Source organism: Sminthopsis crassicaudata, chromosome 1, assembly GCF_048593235.1.
Source record: "Sminthopsis crassicaudata isolate SCR6 chromosome 1, ASM4859323v1, whole genome shotgun sequence".
NCBI lineage: Eukaryota > Metazoa > Chordata > Mammalia > Dasyuromorphia > Dasyuridae > Sminthopsis > Sminthopsis crassicaudata.
In genome coordinates this window covers 485,539,134-485,566,338 of record NC_133617.1, presented here as the reverse complement: position 1 = coordinate 485,566,338, position 27,205 = coordinate 485,539,134, and the positions used below count along the sequence as shown (strand labels likewise).

General features: G+C 41.0%; 1 long non-coding RNA gene across 1 annotated transcript; it reads right to left on the bottom strand.

Moving 5' to 3' along the window:
• Positions 1-150: 150 nt before the first annotated feature.
• Positions 151-26,687, bottom strand: LOC141550501 (uncharacterized). The gene is made up of 3 exons (XR_012484610.1): positions 26,364-26,687; positions 19,352-19,490; positions 151-1,958 (listed from the first exon to the last, which is right to left on the bottom strand). It is a non-coding gene; the product is annotated as an uncharacterized LOC141550501 (long non-coding RNA).
• Positions 26,688-27,205: the final 518 nt, after the last annotated feature.

The window sequence follows — 27,205 nt, the reverse complement described above, 5'->3', positions numbered from 1 at the left end:
TCTTCTCTCTGTCTCTCTCTCTCTTTTAGCCAGAGACAAAAAAGGCTTTGTGTGCACAGTGTCCTATTCTGCACCACTGGAGAAAGGTAGAGGGAAAAGGCATCTGGCTAGAGTCTAGGATAAGATAACCAGGCACTCTCCAGTCATCTGAGAGAGGGTTCTTTGTGGGTTTTTGATGCCATCATTTTTCTTCTAGCCCATTGATTAATGTGTAAAATGCAATATTTTCCTCCAGCCTGAGATATCTGTCAGACTCCCACCCTTGTGGAATGCTGTGTGATAAGACCTTAGGACTTAGAATGTCTCCTGGTGATGTTGGTCCAGGATAAAATTTAAGATCTGACTGGTCTTGATGTTTTGATGGCAGATCCTAGAAGACTACCTCTGAACCAACCCTGGTTTTTTGGGGGTCCAGACCTCTGGGAGACAGCTGTCAATATGTATCACAGATGACTGATTTCACTCATTATTGTTTATTTTTTTCAAATCTAGTCCAACACCCTTAATTTTTACAGATGAACAAAATTAAGGCTCAGGGAAATAAAATGACTTAGTTCACAGAGGCAGCATGCATCAGAGGTGGGATTAAATCAAAATTTCTACAGTCAGTGTTCTTTCTTTATGCTATATGACAAGACTTCTCTCTCTCTTTTTAAATTTTTTTTTTGCTGAGGCAATTGGGGCTAAGTGACTTGCCCAGGGTCACACAGCTAGGAAGTGTTAAGTGTCTGAGGCCGGATTTGAACTCATCTCCTCCTGACTTGAGGGCTGCTTCTCTATCCACTAAACCACCCAGCTGCCCCAAGACTTTTCTTATGGATATGGCCTCCTAGAATGAGATATGAAGTCATTGCCATTTGAATCATAGAATCTCAGAACTGAAAAGCATGAACCGAGATCATCCAAAGTAGGAGTTCATAATCTAGGGGTTTGTGGTCCACTCAAGAGGTCAATGCACCAATTTTTTGAGAGAGGAGGAGGTATCTGTGAACTTGCATGAGAAAAAAATTACATCTTTATTCACTAACCTCTAACTGAAATTGAGGATTTCCTTCAATTATAGACAACAGACATTTTATTCATTGTAAAATAACAACCTTATTCTGAAAAAGGGCTTCTATTCTTCTTCCCCCAGAGGCCACGACACACACAGAAAAGCACCTAACACAACTCTCCCATTTGACAGCAGAAGAAATGGCAGCATAAAGTGATGGGGAGAGAGCTAGACTTCAGTCTGAAACCTAGCTCTGCCACTTAGCTACCTGTGTGATTTGGACAAGTCTTTGACCCTTAGTTTCTTTATGTGTAAAGAGAGGAGGTGAGACCCAATGACCTCTGGAGCCTCTGGCTTGCTCTAATCTAAGGATCCCATGAGACCTCAAGGAGAAACCTCTAGCTAGAAGTCAGATGCTAGTTAGTGGCTGGGGATGAATTTCAGAAAGTGAAGCACTATCCTCTCAGCTAACTTCCATGCTGAAGAGAACTGTCCTTCTGTACCCCTACTCCTCCTCCCTTTTTCTCTCCCACCTTCATTATAATTTTTTTTTATAGATTTTAAAAGGCCTGGTGCTGATAAGGAGAAATCCTAGCAGACCAAGAAAGATTAAAAGCCCAGCAACCTGACCTCTTCAAACTTAGCTGGGGGTTAAGGGGTGCAAGCCCTCTGATGCTGACTCCAGCTTCAGCAGGAAAGGGGTTGGATGAGTTAGAGTGAGATGCATTGTCCTGGCTAACAGGTCAGTAACAGAACTTTTTGCCCATTGGAGGTCCATATGTATTTGTCTTTTAGCTCTCTGCTCCCTCGAGAACTGCTGAGACATGGCTTATTTTCAGACCTGGGGGGCAATGGGGGGCAACATTTCTCTAAGCAGCCTTCTTCCTGGTGAGATCTGCAGAATGCTGAAAGTGTCTTCTAAAATGGCAGACCGCCTGGAAATGTCATCAATTGTACCTTGGTCCTGAAATAAAAAATTCAAAGATTGCTTCAGAGAAATAAATAAACAAAAAGCAAGAGAAAACAAGAATACTAAGTGGTTCTTTTTTTTTTTTTTTTTTCCAGTGGGACTGTTGGTATCCTTTTTGATCCAGCTGCAGAGAGCTCTCATCTCAAAAACCTGACCTTTTTTCCTAGGCCCCCTTAGATAACTGAACATTTTTCAGAGAATAAGCTGAGTGGAATATTGCATAAGTGTGAGGACAGGGATACCACACTCTGAAGCAGAGAGTGCTTTTACTGCAGTCCTGACAAGGGAAAGATTGGCTCCTGTGCAGAAATCACAAATATTTGTACCAAAGAACATGTTACCTGGGTGGATCACAAACCCAACTAGAAACTTCATAAGGGATAGATAGGATTTCTTAAGATCTAATAGAATTATAAGTAGGGTGGTGTGATCGGGGCTTTGCTCTGGAGCACAATATTTGCTGCTGGATCTCTCAGTCCCTTAGATAATAGGGAGCTTACCATCAAGTCTGCAAGAATAGTTAAGAGTAGGAAGCTATAACAGGCAATTTTCTCCCCCCTCCCACCCTCTACCTTATAGCATTCCAAGTGGGCTCTTCAGCATCCTCTGTCCCACTTTCCTTCCTTGCCCCAGACACCCCTGGCTTTCTCATTTAGTCAGGTGCCCTAGGGAGCTATCACACTGCCCAAGTGTGTTCTCCTAAGATCCATTCTTTTACCTGATTTTGGGAGTCAAGGTTCAGGCTGGGCCAGGGCTTGCTGCCACTTTGTCTTTTTATACTGACTCATCCTGGCCTCTGGCATCTTTTCTGTTCCCTGAGATTTCTCCATTTATGCATCAGTTTTGGCCACAAGCTGCCACCATGAGTCAGGGACCTTCTACCATCCACCTGCCTCCTTTCTGATGGGGAATGTTGGAGGTGCAGCAGTGGCACAGTTGGATTGGGAGAGAACATTTAAGGTCGTGGATGCTTCAGCTCAGACATGTTTAGTCTAGAGAAGAGAAGACTTAGGGGGTTGTGATAGCTATCTTTAAATATTTATAGGATTATCATATGGAGGAGGGATTAGACTGACTTATTGTGCTGGTTCCGGAGGAGAGAACTAGCACTAATGGATAGAAGCTGGAAGGCCATATTTCAGCTCCACATAATGATGAATATTCTAACAATTAGAGGTGTCCACCAGCAGAATAGGCTTTCTTGTCACATAGTGAGTTTCCTATCATAAGAGGTGTTGTTGAAAATGTCTATAAGATTCAGTTGGGCTAGGTAACGTTGAAAGCCCCTTCCATCTCGAAGAATTTCTTGTTGTAATATCCTGTCTCTCACTTAGTTAATCAACCAATAACAAAAATAATAATTAACATTTATATAGTGTTATAAAGTTTACAAAATAGCTCATATAGATCATCTCATCTTCAAAACAGCTCAGTGTTATGCATACACTTTATAGATGAGGAAACTCAGTCAGATGTTAAGTGACATACCTGGATCACACAGATCTTGGAGTCTTTTTTTTTTTTTTTTTTTTTCCAGCTTAGGGATTGTCTTTATCTTTCTAGTCAAGCCCACTGTCTGGTCAAAGAATTCCTAAAACTTACCTCTCCCTCCACAATACATTTCAGAATAAAGAGAAAGCATAATTATATTTTTCTTCATTGGTTTTTATTTTATTTTAAGGCCTCTGTAGTATTTGTCTGTTTTTTACTGCAAACACTTCGAAGGCTTTTAAGAAGCTTATAAGGTTTTTCTGAATTGGTTAGTATCCTTTATTGAGGCTGGGGGGGAGGGAGCCAGAACTGTCCTCATTGTTTCAATATAAGAGTGAAACAAATCAGACTTCCTTTGAATTTATTTGGAGGAGTTTAAGACTGACTATATTCCTATGTACCTCAGGTCTTTTTTAAGCCCTATTGGCAAAGCCATCTTACCCCTTTCCCAGCTGGCTCCCTAATTACATCAGAACCATATAAGTACAAGCAGAAGGAACTTTCAAGGTCATTGAATTCCCTTTCCCTTTCAATTTCTAGGGCAGAAAACTGAGGGAAAACTGAGGGTCTAGGTAATAAGTGGGGAGGGGGAGAGTTAAACATAGAACTTCCAAATCAAGTGCTCTTTCTATTGTACCTAAAACAGCGTGCCTCAGGACAATAAGTGAATTTTCTAACCTAAGAATAAGTTTGGGTGTTCTTCCCAACCTTGGGCAGCCTCCCGCCCACTGCAGGGATTTACTTGATGCTGCTTGAGTCTGCTGCCAGGCTGAAATGCCCCAGTTCTCCCTTTTCTAAATTGATAGGAGTTTCAGGAAGCACAAGAGTATTCAGGAGAATCTTTAACACAAGAGACAACCACCAGTCTCTCTTAAGTATGGGAAAAAAGATGCATTCTTTCTTCACCAGAACAGAGTATGGTGCTTTACTTCCTGGACCCTACAACAGCCCCATTGAGGTGGGAGGGAGATGAGAGGAAGATGAGAGGGGGAGAGAGGGGGAGAGACAGACAGACAGACAGACAGACAGACAGACACGAGAGAGAGAGAGAGAGAGAGAGAGAGAGAGAGAGAGAGAGAGACAGAGAGACAGAGAGACAGAGAGAGAGAGAGAGACAGAGAGACAGAGAGAGACAGAGAGAGAGAGAAAGAGAGAGAGAGAGAGAGAGAGAGAGAGAGAGAGAGAGAGAGAGAGAGAGAGAGAGGAAGAAAGAAAGAGAAAGAGAGAGACAGAGAGGAAGACAGAGAGAGAGACAGAGATAGAGAGAGAGAGACAGAGAGAGACAGAAAGAGAGAGAGACAGAGAGAGAGGAAGATAGAGAGAGAGAGAGAGAGAGAGAGAGAGAGAGAGAGAGAGAGAGAGAGAGAAAGAGTAGCAGACTGTCAAGATTCCTTGGTATTTTTTTCCTAGGGTTTTAAAAACATTATTTTTTTTTGGGGGGGGTTGTTTTTTTTGCTGAGGCAATTAGGGTTAAGTGACTTGCCCAGGGTCACACAGCTAAGAAGTGTTAAGTATCTGAGACCAAATTTGAACTCGGATCCTCCAGAATTCAGGGCTGGTGCTCTATCCACCCTGCCACCTAGGCACCCCTAAAAACATCATTATATTTTAATTCATGCTAATATGCCCCCACAGCTCCTTCATTCCTTCTGAGTGTTAGGAATACAGCCAACTATTAGAAGGAAAACCATGATGGATTTGGGGCACTAACAGTTGGTCAGCCTTGCAATAGCTTTGGTTAGGAACTGGATTAAGTTAGTTTTTCAGATACCAAATCCCCTAGCACAGAAGTGTTTTCCCCCTTTCCCCCCAGCTTCAAGTCCTGTCCATTCTGGGACTCAAGGTTTGTTCCAGAGGCCTGCATCTGTAGGTTTCTATGGTGATGATGGAAGAAGGAACCAGTGGGTGTCGCTACAGTCTATGGAATAGATAGGCTAGCTCCCTGGGAGAGTGGTGGATTTAATAGTACTAGCAAAGACCCTAAACATAGGCTTTTAGATTCCTTGTATAAACAGCCTTACTGTACAACAGCAGTCCCTTTAAAAAAAAAAAAAAAATTATCACAGCTGTGCCTACCATGCGTATTTTTGCGTTCTTCCTTGGCTGCCATTGTCCCAGCAGTTAAAAGCTTTCTATCTGCAAACACACACACACACACACACACACACACACACACACACACACACACACACACACACCTCACCAAACAAACACTAAATAAAGCCCCTCTTAAGATCTGAGTGGATGGCTAAGCTTTCCTCACCTCTAGAAGGTTATTACTTTGGGTTCTGGCCCCAAAGGTGGGATTGGATCCCTGGATATATAGGGTTCTTTTGAGGGTCCAGTTTTCCTGAATCAAAATGACCTACAACAGTGGAATCTTCCACAAACTTGCCTCCACAGTTTTATAGAAGTACCTTTCTTGCTTTGTTAAATGAAGGGGTTAAATGAGGTTTTCCCTAAGGGCTCTTTCATCTCTGATCCGACATATGGCCCTAGCTAGCAATGGCCTTTGTGTCCTGGCTGATTTAAAAGAAGCCCTGGTCAAAACAGGAGGTGCTTCACTAGTACATTGTGAGTGAAGCTGTGAAGTGGACTGGCTGTTCTAGATATCCATCCTTGGAGTCATGAAAGAAAAGTGACTAAACCGTGTATTCCCTTTGACCCAGCAGTCAATGCCGCTTCTGGGAATATATCCTGGTAAAGCCAAAAACAGAAACCAAAGCACAATATATCTCAAAAGATCCATAGTAACCTTCTTTGCAGTAACCAGAGATTTAGAGCTGGAAGGGATCTTTGTGGCTAGCTTGTCCAACTCCATTATACAGAGGAGAATTTAAGTGATTTGACTAAAGGTAAGAGGCAATGGAAGGCTTTTAACCTCGATTTTCTCACTTTAAATTCATCATTTTTTCCCACTGCACCACACTCAAAACAAACAAAACGGGTACCCATCCGAGGTGGAATGGCTAAAAATAACTGATATATGAATGTAATCGAATATTGTGCAGGAAGAAAAGATAAATGTAAGGAATTCAGAGACATGTGGGAAGGTTTCTGTGGATGTACAGAATGAAATAAGAACTAAAATAATAATATACACAACAAAATAAATGAAAAGATCATTAAAACGAAGTCAGAATCTGCATAATTGAAAAAACAGTGATAATCTCAAAGAACAAATAATAAATCATGCATACCTCCTCATTCTTAGGAAAAAAGGTGAGGGACTATTAGGGCAGAATGTCTTGGTCAAATGTTTGTCAAATGTAGTTACTATGTGAAGTGTTTTTGCTTAATTGTTTTTCTTTGTTGTAATGGAGGGTTTAATTTGGATGGAGGGTAAGAAAATGACTAGGCTATAAAAGAGAAAAACAATCTATATGTGTGTACCTTCCTATGTGTTTATATATGTCTCTGAGTGCGCATAAATACATTTATATATGTATGCATACATATGCATGTTTTTATACCCACACATACATATACAGAAAGAAAGAAAAATAGAGACAGAGAAACAGAGAGACAAAGAGAAAGTATGTGTCATGGCATCAGCTCCCTGATGGTCCTGAGGGACGCACGCGTGTGTGTGTGTGTGTGGTGTGTGTGTGTGTGTTAATCCAGAAAGAATTGGCACTTTGCAGACTCTTCTGTTGAAGCACCTTTGAATTAAGAGGAAAGGATGGAAGTAGCATCATGTAAAAGTGGCAGCCTAGGATTTAGGAGATCCGAGTACTAATCTTGGCTACGTGATTCTGTAAAAGTCATTTCTCCTCTTTGGATATCATTTACCCCATCTGTGAAACTGAGTAGATGGGGAACTGGATCTGTAAGTGAGGGAGGGAGATACTACCTCAGATACTGGCTGTGTGATACCGGAAAAATCACTTAACCTCTCTCATCCTCAATTTATTTGGTTGTAAGACAAGTGGAGCTGGATTCAATGACCTTCTAATATCCTTCTACTAGTTCTAATCTATGATATTGGAAGTTCCTTTCTGTCTCAAAGTTCTCGCACTCAATGAGTTCTTTTATCCTTGACCCAATGATCTCCGGATAGCACCATTGTTTCATGAGATTAGATGTTCCAATATCAGCTCTTGTCTGTGATAGAAGATGATGTTGAAGAGTTAATTTCCATGCGCTATAAATAACGAATAAATCCATCACAGAGTCAGGTACCAGTCCCTCTGCCCTGTGTATGAAGTTGGCTTTTACTGTTTAAGTTCCAACCTCCCGGTCCCCTCATCAAAGTTGAGGCTACGGTTGTGGCTTAGCCATCCCATCAGTGAGCCTTATCATAGTTCCATTCTCAAATGTTAGAGCTGAAGGGGACTTTAGAGATAAGCTAGTCTAGAGCAAAGCTTCTTAAACTGTGGGTCGAGACCCCATATGCAGTTGCAATGTGAGGGTTGCAAAAATTTTGCCAACCCAACACTAAGAAGTTTCTGAATGCACTAGATCCTGCAATATTCCACCAAGATTTAATTTTTATGTAAAAGTAAACATATCTATCTCATTAGTATGAAATTTTGTTTTCATTAATAAATGGCAAAATTATAAGTATCCCAAGGAATTGTTTTAATAATAAATTTCTTTATTATCAAGAGATGTTTAAGATTCTATATACTTCTATACCTGGGGATTGTGTAAAAATTTCTCAGTTGAAAAGCAGTCACAAGGGAAAAAATTTAAGGAGCCCTGGCCTGGAGAAATGAAAAGTGATTTGCTCAAGATCACATTGAGTATCAGGTCTTATTTTAGAAGCTCTTTTCATTTTTACTGCTCTCTTCATCCTTTCAAGCTCCCGAGGAGCAGGGACTGTGGCTTCTCTAGGTGCCATTAGGTGCAGGATCATGGTAGGAACCCAGGGTGGAGGCTCAAAAGAGGCAAATTCAGGTTTGGAACACTTTCTTCATGGTGAGAACTATCTAAGAGTGGAATGGGCTGCTTTGGGTGACAGTGGGTCACCTCTGACCTTGGAGCAAAGGTTGGATGAATCCTTGTTGGGCAAATTGCTGAAGGAATTACTTTCCAGTTATGGACTGAATTAGGTGAACTCTGAGGTTCCTTCCAAGGTAGATCTGTGACTCTGGTGACTGGTGAGTAATTAACTAAGGTGGCGCTGGGAATCTCTGAATAGCAGGTCATTCTACACCCCAGAAATGTTGTTAAATCTAGGAATAAGCTGGGAATGGTTCTCACTTCTCATGTCTTTGGAGAGGCTGAGGGCAGGTCCCCAGGAAGAATCCCAGCAGAGAGGTTTACAGTGTCTCTCCCTTAGCTTTCATGAGTGCCCAAATTCTCACTGATCAGCTGTGGGAAAACTGGTAAGCATTATTAGTTCCATTTTATAGATGGGGAAACTGAGTCAGCACAGCTTGTCTACCAGCTCACAAAGCACTTGAGGTGATGTCATTGCAGCGGAGTCAGAATTCACTGGCAGGGCTTCTCTCCATAGTGTGGAAGCCAAGTGAAGGATATTTAATGTATTTGGCATCAAATCTGAAGTGTTTGGGACTGATTACATCAGGGCAGTCCCATTCTGAAGGTGCTTCCATTAGACCTTGGCATTAGATTGCAGGTAATAGAAACAGCAAAGGAGCAGGTTATTACCATTCCCCCCCCCAGGACTAGATTAATCAGCGCCTCTCACCCTTCCCCCAGCACACACACTGCTATCCTCTGAACACATCACTGCCTTCCTGAGGAAAAGTGCTGAGTCTAGACCTTTTCCTAAATGAGTGCCTTCTGCAAACATCATTAGTTTATTTTTCTATAGAAAGAAAATTAAAGTTAAGGAGAAGGGTTGGCGAATTTACATGGGCAAGGAATGGATATTACACTCTTCTAGGGATTAATCCAAGGAAAAAAAAACAAAATTTCCTGATTCATTTCCAAGAGGCTACAGTCTGCCAATTCTGTCTTAGCCAATCATATTCCTCCTATATAAAAGAGGGAGTAGAGGGAGCCCCTAATCTCAAAGGCCACAGTGTTGGACTTGGTGCTCTGGCTCTTGCCCACAATCAAGCCCTGTGTTGGCGTTTTTTAAAGAGAGGAGCCTGATGGTTAAGAGATTATAAATGAGGAAGGGGCTCCACAATTTCTTTTTCTGTCCTCCCTTGGAATTGGTGCTCAGGTTCTTTCTTAGTTTCCCCACTGAGGTCAAGGGCAATGGTTTCGTCTCAAGAGACTCCTGGGCAAATGGGGCCAGGAATATGGAGGATTTTTCTTCTCTCATTCATCCTCTTAGGAAATTGAACCTTGCAGGTACTGGTCTGGGAGGCTCTGAATATGAAGAGCAGACCCTTCTTGGCTCCGAGGATGGCATGATTCATAGATGAGCCTCCCCCCGCCAAGGTCCAGGTCACTGGTGTCAGTGCAATCAGATGAAAAACCCAAGAGACCAATTCATCCATCTCCCCGCCAGGGAAGGGCCCTGATGTCGTGTCCTTGGGCCCAGTGGAAAATAGGCCATATGAAGAAAGAAAGTGCAGATGAAAAGAAAAATCCATCTCTTGCAATGTTAGGTGCTAAAGATTCACTTCTGAATAAGATGGGATGGTTGGAACACTCAGTTTGAGATGGAAAACAGACTACAAGAATCTTTTTAATCCAACTCTCACCTGCCTGATTCAGATTTTTTTTTTTTTTTTTTTTTTTTTTTTTTTTGATGTGGATGCTTGTTTTTTAACTGCCAGGTAAATGAGTTTCTAATAGGTACATTATCATGAATAATGGTGTTTCCCAAGTGGCCAGTTAGGTTAATTATAGGTGTGTGTTCATTAGGGAAATCCCCAGGGACAAATGTTCCACCCACTGTCCAATGGGGAATGGAGTGATTTGAATCCAAACTTGCAGATTGCAGGAATCTTTGGTAGGGGTGGAACCAGGGTGTGGCAACTGAGGCGTCTGCCTTAGGCCCCAAAACTGTGGGGTTTGGAGGGGGGGAGATATTAGATAGCATCCAAACTTTCCAGACAGAGATTCCTCCAAGGCAAGGTGGTGCCCCATATAGTCTGGAAAGGTCCCTGAGGTCTAATGAAGAGAATCCCTAACTCCATGTACCACATATCCCAAATCTGAACCTGTTGGGTACCAGAGAAGCTCTAAGCAGAGTCCTCTTGGGGCCCTGCTAGTATGCTACACAGTGCAACAACATGAACAGGAACGAGGTTACATTCATTTCACAAAACATTTATTTTTTTTTACATGTACAATCATATTAAGCATATTTATACAACTGCCATGTGAAAAAAGAAGCAGAACATAAAGGAAAAACTCCGAGAAAGAAAAACTAACAAAAAAGTAAAAATGGTACACTTAAATCTTCATTCAGACTCCATAGTTCTTTCTCTGGCTGTGGATAGCATTTCCCTTCATGAGTCTTTTGGAACTATATTAAAACATTGTATTGCTGAGCAGAGCCAAGTCCATCACAGTTGATCCTCACATAATCTTGCTTTTAATGTATGCAATGTTCTCTTGGTTCTGCTCCTTTCTCTCAATATCAGTTCATGTAAGTCTTTCCACTTTTCTGAAATTTGCCTGACTATTTCTTATAGCACAATAGTAATCTATCATAATCACATATCACAATCTGTCCAGCCATTCTCTATTGATGGGCATCCCCTTAATTTTCTATTCTTTGCTACCACAAGGAGAGTTGCTATAAAAATTTTAGTACATGTGGGTCCTTTTCCATTTTTTAATAGTCTTTTTGACATACAGACCTGGTAGCAGTATTGCTGGATCAAAGAGTATGCACAATTTTATAGCCCTTTGGGCATAGACAAACATTTCTTAATGTCTGCTAATATTAAAGGCACCACTGTTCAGTTGTTTTCTAGTTCATGTCTGACTCTTTGTGACTCCATTTACGGTTTTCTGGGCAAAGACACTGGAATGTTTTGCTATTTCTTTTTCCAGTTCATCTTACAAATGAGGAAATTGAGGAAAATAGGGTTAAGTGACTTGCCCAGGATCACACAGCTAGTCAGATTTGAACTCAGGATGAGTCTTCCTGACTCCAGGTTTGATGTTCTATCCACAGTACCACATATCTACCTTATTAAAGGCATCAGGCACTCCTGCAATGGGTAAGACACAGTACTACTGTCTAGGGTCTACAATCCTGTTGGGGAAGAAAAGGCTTGTACGCAATAGCAAGACAGCCTGAGTGAGTCCCTATATATTAATTAAGTGCTGATTATTCAGATGATAGGCTCAGAGAATTAGAATAGGAAGGAATCTTTGAGGCCATCCTGTTCAACCTCAAAACTGAGGCTATGAAGGTTTAAAACTGAGCTCATATATGAGCAGTAAGAAACCAAGCCAGTTTTCAAATTGTGGTCTTCTGACACCCAATTTAGTGCTCTATCACCGGGAAGAGCTTACCTCTGGTAAGGATGATCAATCAATCAAAGCCAAAAGCCAAATGATCCCTGATCTCAAGGAACTTATATTCTACTGGGGAGCAATGTGTATGTGTACAACAGAGAAGTAAATACAAAATGTATACAAGCAGGAATGTGTTGGAGCCTGTTCTAACAGCCAGAGAATGATTGTTAAATTATCAGCATGAGCATTTACACCTCTAAAATTGGCAAATGCTACAAGGCTTGATTTACTGTTTTGTTGATTGTCTAGATTTAAGGAAGTAGAAAACATTAATAATGCAGATTCAACTTAAAATGTTTCCTGTATATTTTTTCTTCTTTTCTGGAAATCCAGTTGTTAAGTATTTACCAGCATACTCCAGTATACAAGTTGAAAGGCCTTTTATAGGTAAACATCCTTGAAGAGAAAACAATCTACCTCCCTCTCCCTCCCTCCCTCCCTCCCTTCCTTCCTTCCTTCCTTTTCTTCCTTCCTTCCTTCCTTCCTTCCTTCCTTCCTTCCTTCCTTCCTTCCTTCCTTCCTTCCTTCCTTCCTTCCTTCCTTCCTTCCTTCCTTCCTTCCTTCCTTCCTTCTTTCCTCCCTCTCTCCCTCTCTCCCTCCTTCCCTCCTACTCTCTCTCTTTTTCTTTATTTTTTTCCTTTTTTTTTTTCTTTTTCTTTTTGGAGGCATTTAGAGTTAAGTGACTTACTTAGGATCACACAGCTAAAAATGTCTGAGGTTGGATTTGAATTTAGATTCAAACCAAAACTAGGGCTGCCTCAGAGCTAGGGGTTTCAGGAGGCAGAAATGAAAAAAGAGATCATTCCGAGCATGAAGACTAGAGATGAAATGTCTTATACAGGAAGCATCAGGTGAGCCAGTTGGGTTATACTGCAGCATGGCGGGAGATGGAGAGTCAGAGAGGTGAATGTGTAATTAGTTTGAAGATGCAGGCTGAAGCCAGACTATGAATGATTTTAAATCCAAACAAAAGACTTTATATTTTATCCTGGAGGTAATAGGGAGCCACTGGAACTTCCTAAGCAAGGGAAAGGCTGGTCAGAACTGTGTTTCAGAATTTCAGTAGGTATCTGTGCAGAATAGATTGGGCCAGAGGCAGGGAGACCGCTTGAAAGGATATCAGAATATTGTGAGTGAGAGATGAGGAGTGCCCATTCTCAGGTGAAAGAAGGGAGAGAGTTTGATTGAGCCGTGGAAGAGAAGGAGGATTTCACTCAGCAGAGATTGTAGGCAGGAACTAAGGAATAAGAACATAAAGCTAAAGAGCTCCAAGAATAGGCAGACTGACTAGGCCCTTGGGCAGCAGTGAACAAGGAAATGCCACCACAGGTGTCTGTTCCTCTCCTTCTCCTGCCAAGATACTTCATCATGAGGAACACAATGTCCTCAGCAGGCGCTGGCAGCTCCATCCGGAAGGACAACCAGCAGCTATAAAAAGGGAGAGCATCAGAGTCATGACTCCTGGATGCCTCTCTGAGGGTAAGAAATAAGTTCCTTAAGGTTTCCCTCGACTTAATTTACAGCAGAAAATTTATATCCTTTCCAGCTGCAGCAACATCCTGAGCACTAGGGTGGGACTATGCTTGTCTGACCCATCCCCAAAAGGGAGGGAAATTTTATTAAAGATGATGATAAAGTACCCTAATATATTGCCTAAAGAAAGCGTGTATGGATAGTGGTGACTTTGTTCACTCTTTAAATGCACTACTACCACCCTAATCAAGGAGGCAAAGCAACAGAGGCTGGGGGAAGGCAGCTCAGCCCAATGGGAATACTCATTTCTCCCTGATTCTGAGACTGCCTGTAGGCAACACAGATAAACAGTGAGAGCAGCATTCTCTGCGATGCATTAAACCCGTTCCCCAGATGTAGTTATAAAGTTGAGTATGCTGAAAGTCTTCAGAAGAACCAAGCAAGACCTCATGGCAGGTCTATGGGTGCCACCAGAAGTATCTTGGTTGTGTGCATGTGTGTGTCCCTGGCAAGCCTCTTGTGCATTGTGAGACTATATCCTGCCTGAGAAGTCCTAAGCACAGGATACACCAGAGGGCTGGGCAGTGATGACTCTCATGTCACAAGCCACAGCTGGGACTACGCCAACACTTTCTACACCCTCCCCTAGTCTCTCAAGTAGGCTTGTGTCTGAATCTGTGGGACCCTGACATATACTTTAGCAACCACAAATCTTAAGAGCCACCCTCAACTTCTTTAAAATGTTGATTTAGTGCCTACTGTTTAGGAGGCAACATTAGGCACTATGGGAAGTGCAAAGAAATATAAGGCATGGCTTCTGTTCTCAAGGCACCTACAATCTAGTCCAGCAATAAGGCTCAAACATATTAAAAGATCAATTTATTGGAGCTCAATCTAGACCTGGTAAAGATCTCTGATTTAACCCCCTCATTTTATATTTGAGAGAACTGAGATCTGGTGAGATGGTTAAATGACTTGCTCATGTCATCGAAGTAATAGTTAAATAGAAGCCTAAGTCATAAAGCTCTGATTAACAATTGCCCAAATGAGCAATTGTTCTTTAAGCATATTCAATCTCAATTCTTTGGGATTTTCTTGGCAAATGTACCAGAATGGTTTACCATTTCCTTCTCCAGTTTGTTTTACAGATGAGGAAATTGAGGCAAGCAGGGTAAGGGGACTTGCCCAGGGTCACACAGCCAGTAAATGTCTGAGATTTGAACTTGGGTGGATGAGACAGCCTGACTCCAGGTTTGGTGCTGTATGTACCCAAGTGAGCAGTACATACAAAGATAATCCAGTCTGAGGTTGGTGATCCCTGTGGTTGCTGTGATCTGGGAAGGCTTAATAAAGGTACTGGTACTTGAGAATGGCATTAATCATGGAATGGGTGCAGCCTCAGTCACACTGGGATCTGTTGAAGACCTTAACTTAAAAAATCCAAGGTCTCCCATTGCATCCAGGACCATCTGCAGTCGTCCTGATCTGCATCTGGCCATCGGACCCAGATGGCTCTGGAGGGAAAAGGGAGACAGGTGACTGCACAGTCCTTGCTCTCTTCAGTCCAATTCACTTGCATGTCACGACATCACCTCTCTAGATCATCTTCAGGAAGGAAGGACAAACAGTCTCTGGAAGATGGGATTGTGATAGTGGAAGGGAGGAGGGATATGGCAAGGAGATTCCTTGTTGGGGATTAAGAAAGAGGAAGGCTGATGTGAACAAAAGCAAGAGACTGATTTAGGGGAAAGTGAGGTGTCCAGCCTGGCTGAGATTAGTAGGAGATAAGGCTGAAAAGGTGGGTAGGGATCAGATTGTGAATTCTGGGATCAGAAAGCCTCATGCCTCCCACAGCAGTGAATCACTACCCCATACCCATTATTTTCCAGGCAAGAGGAGAAAGAGGGGAAGACAGAGCTGAGGCTGACTGTACAACCTCTTTGGGGAGTGCAACCTCCCTTCAGGTCTGAGCACCCTGTGCTGCTCCCTTTTCTTTTTCTCGACATGTTCCTATTCTTCTAGCAGTACCCTCCCCACCTGCCCCCAAGCTTGGGGCACTAGGACCCTGAAACTACTGAAAGCCCCCAGAACGAAGCTTATGTTGAATCGAAAGATTTCAGTTAAGGTTAAAGGGACGCTGTCAAGATAAAAATCACATCTATTTCCATGTCCTCTCTGGTGTTATTAATAACCCTCCGGATTATTAATGCTGAAATAATTTTTGCTCTCGCTCTGCAGTCAATGATGTTTACCGGTTTGGGGTTTTTTTTTTTTTTCATTTTTTTTTCTTTTCCTCTGCACTCTCAGATGGTGAAATTCAATTAGGCTGGTCCATGGGGGTGTATTTCTGGTCTGGTTTGTCTTTGTGTCCCCCTGGGTGCCAGTCAAAGGTTGTAGGAGTTTGAGTTTAGAACATTTAAATTAAAGGAGGGGTCAGGATGGTAGGGAGAAGAAAAGTAATTCCATTATTCGGTTTTCTAAAACTTTTTTATTTTTTTTATTTTTTGGGTAACCAAATCATCCCTGGAGACCTGCTTCCTTCCATATGTCTTTTTTTAAAAAATTACATGGGGAGGGAGAGCTGGTGATTTTGACCTTAGGTGCTTTGTCATCTTTTAGCTTTCATTGTGGTCATTTTTAGTTCTCTATGAGGTGAATATAGAGCCCTCACAAAGCCCTCCCATGGGCCTCTAGGCAAGATTGTGTCTGTACTGGATGGGCTTTAGAACATGCAAGTATTATCCCCCAAAGGGAGAATGTGCCACTGGTCTCAGTAATGAGGGTCCTGGCCTCCCTGACATTATTCAGCTTCTGTGGGATGGCTCCTCATCTCGGGGAAGGGTAGGAGAATGGCCCCAATAGCAACGCCACCCCCACCTTCTAGTCTAACCCTGTGTCTCCTGCTGGGTTCCTTATCCCCCTCCCCCAACGTTTGCATCTGTAATCATTCTATAGCTGAGCTCCTCCTGGCCTGCTGAGAATGGACGCCCATTAAATCCACACACTTAACTAAATGCACTGTCTGTAATGAAGCAAAGCACAGAATGACCACTTACGATACCAAATAGAACAATAATAACTGCTCAAAATGACCCAGACTCCTTGTCCCTGCTCTTCCACACATCACAAATAACCATTCAGGGCTAACACTGACATAAACAATTAACAAGAGATGTCCCAGGATGAAGAGATCAGACTTGAAGGTAAAGCTTCCAAAGCATTCATGGGATCCGTGGTGTTTAGAGAGAAAAGGGGCCTTTTAAGTTCAGCTTGTCCAACTCCTTCATTTGACACAAGAAATCCTCCCTGGGGGAAATGTCTTGCCCACGATCATATGATCTGATGTTAGGAGTGTCAGGATTCAAACCCAATCCCCCAACTCACAAATTTTGCCACGCTATTCTCCTCTATTACTTTTGTACCTTCTTCTTCCCTTGTTCTCCTTCTTGATTCTCCTCAAATCCCTAACTGCTCTTCCCGGGTAGAAGTCCCAAAGACCCAGCAAGTAGAATCTCGCATGAGTTCCTAATCTTGTGTTTGTGAACTTGGAAAAAGAAAGAGAAAGCCCTTGAGCTCAATTTTTACCTTGAGACTCAGCCTTGTTAGAATGGCTCCTGACACCATTACTGAATGTGAATTCTTTCCTGCCTTGAACAACAAATCTGACCTGCATTGTGGAAGGTGAAATATAAATATAATAAGTATCAATCAATTAATCAATAAACACTTATAAAGCACCTACTGTGTGGGGGGCACTGGCCAAGAAGACAGAGAAAAAAGCCAAAGCAACTTCTACTTTTAATGAGTACTTCTCCAATCAAAACAAATTCAACATCTAGCTGAATAAGTTATTATGTATATATTTACATTTGTATATATATGTATTTATCTTGTGTATATATTGTATTTATTGTATATATTTGTCATTTGGAAGAGGAAGGGGGAACAGTTGGACATATCAGAATGGACTCCCTGGGGATTTTAGAAGGCAAATGTGAGGTGGGAGGGTACTCAAATACAAAGGCATAGACTCTGGAGATGGAATGTAAGGAATGGCAAGGAGGCCAGTGTAGCTAGTCCAATGGAGTGGATCAAGGGGGTTAAAGTGGAGCAGGAAAGGTAGAAAGGGGACCAGATTGTGAAGGATTTAAAATGCCAAACAGAAGAGTTTCAAACTGGAAATCATGGGTAGCTGTTGGAGTTTATTGAGGGGGTGAGAGGTGACCTGGTCAGACTTGCCTTTGAAGAAAATCACTTTGCTCAGCAGAAGATGGATTGGAGGATAAATGCTAGGATGTTACTCTAGGCCAGAACAGATATGGGCCAGGACAATATAAAATGCTAAACCAGGACTGTATGGGGCATAACACTAAGAAGGCAAATAACCTTTGGTTCCTGTTTTAGAGAAATTTAATAGTCTTTATTCATTCATATGAGAAATGCCCCAAAGAGGCACAAAGTACTGTGAAATCTGATGGAGAAGTCTCCCTGCAGCTGGGAAAACACTAGCCAGCATGAACAATTCTCCTTCTACAGACTTACTTCCTAGGAATTCTAATGGTGAAATTTGAAAAACAACATTCCTAGCCTTAGTACAGCTTCCTATTCCCAAAGACAGGGGATCCATTATTCCAAAAAAGTCTCCAAGTCAGCTCTCTTCCATCCTCCTCCAGGGTGGCTTGTGCCTAAACCCACCACAAGTGAATCTGTCTCCTCACATCTCTCGAGGAGATTGAATCTCCCATTTGCTTCCTTACTATCAGTTCCAAAATGAATCTCAAGTCTATGGAGGAAAGTGGGTTTCTTACACTTTTTTTCTCTACTCTAAGAGCATAATTTAACCCGTCACTTTTCTCGAGTCTTACATGAGCTGCACTCAAGCCCAAATGATGTGTGTGTGTGTGTGTGTGTGTTGGGGAGGAGCACAGGAATAACAGGATCCAGAGCTCAACCCCCTCATTTTACATATGAGTTCCAGAGAGATTAAGGAATTTGTCTAAGATTACAAAGCTAGGATTTAAACCCAGGTCCTCTGAGTTCAAATTGAGGGTACCTTCCACTTCACTGACTAGGCTGCCTCTAGTTATTTTGAGAAAAGCCCAAGTTCTGTCTATTAGGGCAGATAGCAAAATGATAACCTTCGGTAAAGGAAACAATAATGGGAAAACCTGAGATTTCCTGTGCATCATTTGGGATCTTTGCAGATATATATTTTTAAAAATGTAATGCTTCAACTTTTACAATGTTCTCAGGAAGGTTCATACCATCCTCACTGGAGGATATATTTCTGGCAACAAAAAATTCTATTATCTGTATTCCTGACATCTTAATTCTCTCTCAATATTTATTGCTTCCCAAACTGGTGAAACCATCCTATTGATTCATTCATCAGTCTGTTTGGGAATCCACATTCACTAAGAAGAAAGATCAGAAAGGATTTTCTTTCTTTTTTTTTTTTTTAATTTAATTTTACCAAAGTTTCCAGTTGGTGCTTCAAAGGGCCATACTGTAAGAATGAAATTGTTAGGACCACAGATGTATGTGTATGTAATTTGCATGCTATGTGCATATGAGTGGCAGCATATGTTGTAGAAATAGTGTTGGGTTAGGAGTTAAAAGACCTGGTTTTGAATTCTGAATCTGTCATGTGCTAGCTGTGTGACTATGGTCAAATCACTTAATTCCTCTAAGTTCCCTCATCTGTTTAAGAGGGACAATGATATAGCTCACTACGTTGTTAGGAGAAATCCCATTGTAAAAATTAAAGCATAAATGTGAGTTGTTATATCTATAAAGAATTTAGATGTTGCTCAGGTAACCTGAGATTTGCCATTCCTTTGCAGAAGGAATAATTTCTTGAGTTTTTTTCCTTCTCTGTCCCTTCCTTTTCACTATCACTGATCTATAAAGAGTAAAAAGACAAATGCACAGCCAGAAAAATTATAGGTGTGTGAGTATGTGTGTGTATGTGTGTGTGTGTGTGAGAGTGTGAGTGTGTGTGTAGCACGGATGGGTACGCTCACCGGAAAGCTTCACCAGGTTGCTAGTAGCACTGGAACCACAGTTTGAAGCACTGCTGACCTGTTCTGCTTGAAGGTGCTTCCCTGTGTTTCCAAGGCTTCTACTGAACAGGAATCAAACTTGAACATCTTGGCTTGGCTCCTGGGCATGTTTCAAGGATAAAAATATCACACGCTTTAAGTCTTGCCAACAACTGATTTTTATAAAAACCAAACTCCCAAATCCCCATACACAGCAAGAAGAAACCAAAACAAACAGAGGAAGCTGGTGCTTCAGAGGAGCATCTCAGCTCAGTTTGGCTGCTGAGAATCCTTGGGGGGTCACTTTAGGAAAGAGAAGGAGGGTAGATGCCCACTTCCTCAGAGAACCTCCTCTTGGGGTCACAATGAGGGTCAGAATCATTGATGACACCTTTATGTTGGCATTATAGATAAGGATTAGCAGCAGCCCTTCATTATGAATTAGGGTCTAACAGTGGTCCCATTTTATTGACACTGTAAATTAAAGTAGTGGCCCCTTTATAGGGACACTGTGAATTAAGTCAGGTGGTAGCTAGAAGCAGTTAGGTGAATGGAGCTTTGGGCTTGTAGTTAGGAAGATCTAAATTCAAATCCAGTAGGTATGTGACCTTGGGTAGGTATTTAGTCTCTGTTTGCTTCAGCTTTTTCAACTGAAAATGGGCATAGTAATAATAGTATCTACCTCCCAGGGTTATTTGTGAGGATCAAATGAAATAATGTTTATAAAGTGCTAATAGTACCTAGCACAAGTGCTATTATTATTTATTGTATTGACATCATAAATTAGGGTCCATGGAGTCACCTTTGCATTGGCTTTGCAGGTTAGGGTCTGGAGAGATCACCTTTGTGGTGACATTATATATTAGCTGTAGTGATGTTTCCTTTGTTGTGTCATTAAATTAGGGCAATGGTAACCTTTGATTTATACTGTAGGTTAACTTTGAGGGTGACTATTTTGTAATTGTGATGCAAATTAAGGTTGGGGGTGACCCCTTTGTATTGATATTATAGGATAGGATTACTGGGTTTATCCTTGTATTAACATTGTAGGTCACACATTAATAAATACATACAACTAATTGCTATTTCCCAATAGGTAGATGGTAAAGGATATGAACAAACCTCTCAAAAGAAGAAATATTCACAACCACATGAAAGAATTTTCTAAATCACTAATATTAAGAGAAATGAAAAAAAAAACCCAACAAAACAATTCTGAAGTTTTATTTCACACCCTGCCTATGGGGGAAGGAAGGAAAAATGTAAATAGTCAACGTTGGAAGGATTGTGAAAGGATACATTGCTGATGGAACTGTGAAATGGTACAAACCATTTTAGAAAGTAAATTAGATTTAAGGAAATAAAGAGATAAAAAAATATTCATAATATTTGAACCAATGATTCCACTATTAGGTTTATACTCCAAGACAGCCACTAATAAGAAGAAAGTCCCCTATACTTTAAAATATTTATGGCAGCACTTGTGATAACTAAGAATTGGAAACAAAGTAGATGTCTATCAAACAGGACATGGCCAGATTATGGTGCATGAATAGAATATGTTATCACTATTCTGTGAGAAATGGTGTATGTGATAAATACAAACAAGCGTGGAAAGATCTTCATGAATTGATGCAGAGTGAAGTAAGCAGATCCAAGAAAACAACATATGCAGTTACTCTAGTAAATGGAATGGAAATGGAAAGAACAACACATCAAGAAGTCAGAAGTAAATTTTAACAAAATTATAAGGACCTCATATTATAAAGATCTCATCTCACTAGAAATCAAATCAAAATTATAAAGAACTTATCTCTATAAAGATTAAACAGGATTAACATGAAGAGATATGACAAGACATCTCTAACCTGCCCCTTCGTGGAGAGGGGAAGTCTACAGGTGTCATACATTGGTTGTGTTTTTGTGCTGAATTTTTCCTGACTTAAGAAATATTATTTGTCATATGGATGACAATCTGGAAGGAAGAGAGATTCTTGGATAACTGAAGTGATGTAAGAAACACCAAAAAATATTAAATTTTTTTTAAATTGTAAGTTGGGGTTTCTAGTGTCACCTTTGAATTGACTTTGTGTGTGAGAGGATGATAACCCTCTGTGTTGATGTTATAAGTTATAGTTGATATTTCCTTTATGGTGACACTAATAGGGTAGGAGGTCGCCCTCTGTTGTCATTCTGCAGGTAAGCTTTGGTGGTGGCATTTTTTGTGATGAAAACAAACAAATCCCATATCCCATCAAAAACAAGGGGAAAGGAAAGCTTCAGGCATCAGTGTCAGGCATCAGTCCTCACCTTAAATACAAAATGGCCAAGTTCTTTAGCTTCCATGGTTATCATAAAAAAATCAATTAGAATGGTCTGGGTACTATTGGAATTGTTACTTTCCCTCTGGGCCAAATTTCTTTTCTGTAAACTTGGAAGGTCCTTTCCAGCACAAATATGCCTCTAATTCCAGCATCCATTTAAAAAATAGACAACTCAAGAGGTTTCTGAGAATACAATAATATAAATAGTGAAAGAAGGTAGTAACAACATGCCCTCAAAAGAAGAACAAAAGAAATGGGGCTTTTCAGACTAGAAGGTCTGAAGGCAACTTAATAACAGTGTTTCAGATTATGAAGGGTTAATAATATATATAGTAGTGTAAACAGCTGCAGAAAGCACATGATAAAAGAAAAAGAGATCCACAGAGTCATAGAGACTTGCAACTAGGAAGGGCCTTTATAGGTCATCTAGTCTGACAACATAGACATCCCTTTAATACCTGATCAATGAGTTTCTCTCTGAACATTTCCAGTGCTCATGAGGTAACCCATCAATTTGTTTAAATATTAATTTATTTTAAACTAAGAATTTAATTAACAAACACAGCTATCCCAATATACAAATAACAAGGACTGTATATGAAATAATTAACTTCTGTTACAGTGTTTTTAAAATATCTATCAAGTTTGACAACAAAATTGCTATCTGTGTCACCTTCTGAGTGTTTTTGTTTTCTTCTGTATATCTGATTAGTGTTTTATTGATGATCTTTTCTTTCATTTTTAAAACTTCTGTCCATTCTAACTAACTTTCCTTTGTCCCATAGAAGCCCTCCCTTGAAGCCAAATAAAACAAATCAACACGAGTTATGTCTGAAAACATGTCTCATTCGGTATCTCTATCCCATTCCTACATCCTCCTTGGCTGAGACATGGTTAATCAATACTCTTCTTAAGTAATAATTAAGCATTCAAACTTGTTTTCCTTTACATTATTGTAGTCATTGTATATATTGTTCTCCTGGTTCTATTCATTTCACTGCATCAGTTCACATAAGTCTTCCCAAGTTCTTCTGAATTTTTTATAATTATCATTTCCTCAAGCAGAATAATATTCCAACACATTAATATACCACAATTTGTTCAGCCATTCCCCAAATGACAGGCACATATTTGTTTCCAGTTCTTTGCCTCCACAAAAAGTGCTTCTATAAACATTTTTGTTCATATGCAGCCCATTCAGTTTCACACAGCTCTAACCATTAGAAAGTTCTCCCTTATATCAAAATGAAATCTGCCTTTCTTTAACTTCCACCCATTTTATCCTAGTTCTCTCAGCTGACACTCCATACATATCCCATCAGCTAAAGAGGCTAAGACTAATCCTTTTTCCACATGGACAGCCCTGAAGTATTTCATAGACTCAACATGTCCAAAGACTGAATTCATTAATCTGTCTCTCAAAACCCTCCCCTCTTCTTTTTCACAATTGAGGGCACCATTCTCTTAGTTACCAAGTCTCCAAACCTTGTCATCTACTTATACTCAACTTACATATATAATCTGTTTCCAATAGGAAATATTGATTCTATCTATGAACCATCTCTTCTCTATACATTCCCTTCTCTCCTCGGACAAAACTGTCACTCTGGTCCAGGCCCTCATCCTCTCATGCCCGGACTATTGAAAATGGACTTCTGGTTGGTCTCTCTTCAATTCTTTCCTCCAATCTATCCTTTGCTCAGAAGCCAAAGAGATCTTCCTAAAATTCAGGTCTGACCAGTGGCTCCCTGTTACTTCTAGGGTTAAATATCAAATCTTTTCCTTGGTTTTTAAAACTCATCACCTGGCCCTTTTCTAACTCTCCATTCTTTTTTATATGTTTATTTCTTTCCAAGTATTCTGAGATCCAGTGATTCTGGCCTCTTTGCTGTTCTTCCCAGGACATCCCTTTTCTCTTAAATCTGTTTTTTCATTAGTTTGTCTCAGTGTCCATGTCTATGCCTATAATATATTGTCCCTCTTTACCTCCCCACTTCTTGGCTTCCCTGGTTTCTTTCATGTTTCACCTTAAATGTCATTTCTACTGGAGGCCTTGACTAATTCCCCTCAATGTTAATGTCTTTACTCAGGGATGATTTCCAATTCACCCTCAATAAATCTTTTTTTTTCCTTTTTTTTTTTAAAAATGTAAATATCTGCCTTGGTGTAGTAGATAGAGCACCAGCCCTGAAGTCAAGAGGATCTGAGTTCAAATTTAGTCTCAGACATTTAACACTTCTTGGCTGTGTGACCCTGGACAAGTCACTTAACCCCAATTGCTTCAACAACAACAAAAAATGTATTTATTAATTTGCAACATTTACTTTTATAATATTTTGATTTCCATTTTTCTCCTTTCCTCCCTCTCTTCCATCCCTTCCAAGATGGCAAGTAATCTGATATATGTTATACACATACAATTATGTTAAACATATTTCCACATTAGTCATGTTATGAAAGAAGAATCATGAAAGAATAAAAGGAAAAAAATCTACAAGAAAATAAAAACAACAACAAAAAAAATAAAAATAGTATGCTTTGATCTGCATTCAGATTCCAAAGTTCTTTCTTTGGATGTGGATAGCATTTCCCATCATGAGTCTTTTAGAATTTTCTTAGATCATTGTATTGCAGAGAAGAGCAAAGTCTATCAAAGTTGATCATCCGTGTTACTGTTACTGTGTACAATGTTCTTCTGGTTCTGCTCACTTCACTCAGTCTCCATTCATGTAAGTCTTTCCCGGTTCTTCTGAAATCAGACTGATCATCACCTCTTACAGGACAATAGTATTTCATTACTTGAATATACCAGAACTTGTTCAGCCATTTCCCAATTGAGGACATCCCCTCAATTTCCAATTCTTTGCCCCTACAAAATGAGCTGTCCTAAACATTTTTGTACATATGATCTCTTTATTGCCTGAATATATCTTGTAGGTACAAAGTTACTTGCATGTTGACTCCTGCATTAAAACTGAGCTCCAAGGCAGGGATTGTTTTCACCTTTCTCTATATTCCTACTGCTTAGCATAGTATCACTTAATAAAATGCTAGAAGAAATTCTACCTCAACCCCCTTAATTTACAAAAAAAGAAAGAGGTCCAGAGAGTTAAAGAAACTTGAAGCAGCTCTAACAAACCTATTAAGCAAGAGTGTCCTGAACCAATTCGGTTGTTAAATTTTCAGTGTGAGCATTTACTTACACAGTGTGTGTGTGTGTGTGTGTGTGTGTGTGTGTGTGTGTGTGTGTGTGTGTGTGTTTTCAGAGAGTTCCTAAGTTTTCCCCCCTACAAAATAAACAACCCTAGTTCTTTCAGCCATTGTGACATGGTTTATAGATCACTCACTATCCTAGATGCTTAACCAAGGACTAAGAATAATTTCTCAGTTTTGACTACAATAGTAGCAGGCTGTTGTCACATGCTTCAGTTTTTACTCTGGAGTCAATAAGTCTTTATTGAGCATCTGCTCCGTCGTGGGCTTATGCCCTAAGTGAAGCAGGCCTTTGTGTTGGCCCCCACTAAAAGATCCCTTTCCTTCATTCAGCAAGCATTTATTAAAACGCCTGTTCTGGTACTGTGCTGGCTGCAGGCATCGGAGAGACAAAAGAAGAAAAAAAGCAACAGTAGCTGCCCTCAAGGATGTTACATTTTATCCCTCCTCACTGACAGGTTACGTGTCTGAGCTTATATTGAAACATTATGTCACAATGTCCCTTTCATCTTTTTTAAACAACTCAAGTCTCTTCTTCAGAAGGCTTTCCTTGACTGAGACAAAGCAATCACCAACATTCTAAATTAATGTCCACTGTACGGTCCCCTGAAGGCCACTCCTGGAAAGATCTCATAGGTCTTCATGCATTAATTATCGATTCATAGCTACCCTGGAATGTCTGGTATTAAGACCTCTGCAAGTAATATAACATGTCTTTACTACTAAGAATAACAAACTAACCATAAATATAGCATGTCAAGATTTTAAAAAATGCTTTCCTTAAAAGAATGGTTAGTGATAGTACTATTACCCCCATTTTACGGATGAGGCTCAGAGAGGTGAGTGACACATTCATCTCAAGTTCACGATTAAAATTAGGTCAAAGGATTTGGCTACACGTGATCTCCCCTAGGCCAGGACAGTTTCCACTACCCAAACCATCAGTCTTTCTAGTGCCTTAGGTACATTCCAAAGTGAATAAGGCAGAAGGAGCAGTAGTTGGATGGCCTAAGAAGGCAGTGGGGTGGGGGTAGGGGAAGAGGGATGATCTAGTAACCCTTTCCCCCCTCCCCCTTCACACTTTTAATCAAGCCCCCAGAGGCCCCTGTCCTTTTGTTGCTCCTGGAGTAGGCGGTCAGGGTAGAGTTCACTATCAGTTGGAAGTTCCACTACACTAGTATCTGGTGGGTTGGGGATCTGGCTGTATGTTCAGGAGAAAGAAAACAGAAGACCTTTCATAAACCCCCGCAGGCTGTGTTCCCGCGGAGGGGAATAGAGAACTTGTTTTGACTGGTAAACTTATCCAGAGGGCAGGCGGAGGAGAAGGGAGCTCGGAGAAGCTGCAGTAAAAAAAAAAAAAAAAAGAAAGAAAGAAAAAGAAAAAGAAAAGAAAAGAAAAGAAAAAAGCAAAACCCCAAACCAAACAACACAGCCCCAATCACGTTCCACACACTCACCTCCCAAGGTAGAAAAGACTTCTCGAGTATTGCAATCAAGGGAGAGAAGTAGAAAAAGAAATCCCTCTGTGTGGAGGAAGGGAAAGTAAAGAAGCGTGGGGAGAGGGACTTCAAAATCACCTCAGCCTGCAGCTGGGGGCGTTGGGGGAGGGGGAAACAAAGCTTGCAAATTCCCACCCAGTTAGCGGCCCGAAGGGAGTACAGTAAGTCTTTGCCTCTGGGTAATTAAAGGACTCAGGTCTCTTTAAGACCAGGACTCAGCCAAGTAACCTGTAGCTAGGGCTAGAGTTTCCAGAGGGAGGAGGACTATGTTTACATAACAGCCTCGGAAGGCCGAGCGGAGGGAGAGAGAGACTGGGTATAGGGATGGGGGTGGGGAGGGCATGGGGGTGGGGAGGTCGGCTGGGTCCTTCAGCACAGCCTCCTGGCTACCGAAGCGTAGGGTTTCCTCGCACTGCCCAGCTTTCTGAGAGCTCAGAGCTTGGAGGAGGCTGGGCCTCCTGGACTGCGGTCGGGCTGCTGCTGTTTGTTTGCTCGCCTCTTAAGGGCGAAACTCGACCGGGAGCCTCCGATCTGAGCTCAGAACTGGCTTTTTTGGAACTTCCAATCCAGGCTTTTTAAACACAGACACCGAGAATAGATGTGTTCATTAGCCATGCCCAGCCACAAGAGGGATTTTTGCAAGGCGGGGGCAGAGGGGGGTGGCAAGGAAAAAGAACTCTGGATTTTTATTTTTTTAAAAAATGTTAGTGTTAGACTCCGCGGGAGGCGACTGAATCTTTCGGTCTCTAGCGGAACGGCCTCTGGCCGTAGCGGGTCTACAGGCTTCAGGGGTAGAGCCT